The sequence below is a fragment of the Chrysochloris asiatica genome, unplaced genomic scaffold, assembly GCF_000296735.1.
Source record: "Chrysochloris asiatica unplaced genomic scaffold, ChrAsi1.0 scaffold00169, whole genome shotgun sequence".
Taxonomy (NCBI): Eukaryota; Metazoa; Chordata; class Mammalia; order Afrosoricida; family Chrysochloridae; genus Chrysochloris; species Chrysochloris asiatica.
Window position 1 is genome coordinate 7,343,575 of NW_006408687.1, and position 1,035 is coordinate 7,344,609.

Genomic DNA, 1,035 nt, shown 5'->3' on the forward strand with positions numbered 1-1,035 from the left:
TAATCAGTCTGTTGTACTGTGATGGCTTTTGAGTTGCTGTGATTCTGAAAGCTATGGCAATGGTATTTTAAATACCAGCAGGGTCACCCTTGGTGGACAGGTTTCAGATGAGCTTCCAGATAAAGACAGACTAGGAAGAAAGAGTGACAAACTACTTCTGAATATTTAGTCACTGACAACCTTATGAATAGCATGGAAACACTGTCAGATATAGTGCTGGAAAATAAGCCCCTCAGGTGGAAGACACTCCAAATGCGAATGAGGAAGAGTTGCCTCCTCAAAGTAGACTTGACAGTGATGACGTGAATGGAGTAAAGCCCATGGGAGAAAAGCCCGCAGGACCTTCATTTGCTGATGGGGCACAACTCAAAATGAAGAGGAACAGTTGTAAACATCCACTGAAAATCGGAACATGGAATGTAGGAAGTATGAATCCAAAAAAATTGGAAGTCATCAAAAATGAAATGGAACGCATAAACATAGATATCTTAGGCATTAGTGAGCTGAAATGGACTGGTATTGGCTGTTTTGAATCTGATAAGCACATGGTTTACTATGATGGGAATGACAAATTGAAGAGGAATGGTGTTGCATTCATCGTCTGAAAGAACATATCCAGATCAGTCATGAGGTACAACACTGTCTATGAGAGGATAATATCCATGTACCCACAGGGAAGCCAAGTTAATACCACTATTATTCAAATTTACACAACCACGACTAAAGCCAGTAAAGATGAAACAGAAGAATTCTACCAACTTCTTCAAACTGAAATGGATCAAACATGCAATCAAGATGTATTGATTATTACTAGTGACTGGAATGCAAAGGTTGGGAGCAAAGAGGAAGGATCAGTCGTTGGAAAATATGATCTTGGTGATAGAAATGATGCTGGAGAACACTTGAAAGAATTTTGCAAAACCGATGATTTTTTCATTTAAAATACCATCTTTAGACAGCATATGAGATAACTATACAAATGGACCTCACCAGATGGAATACATAGAAATCAAATTGACTACATCTGTGGAAAGA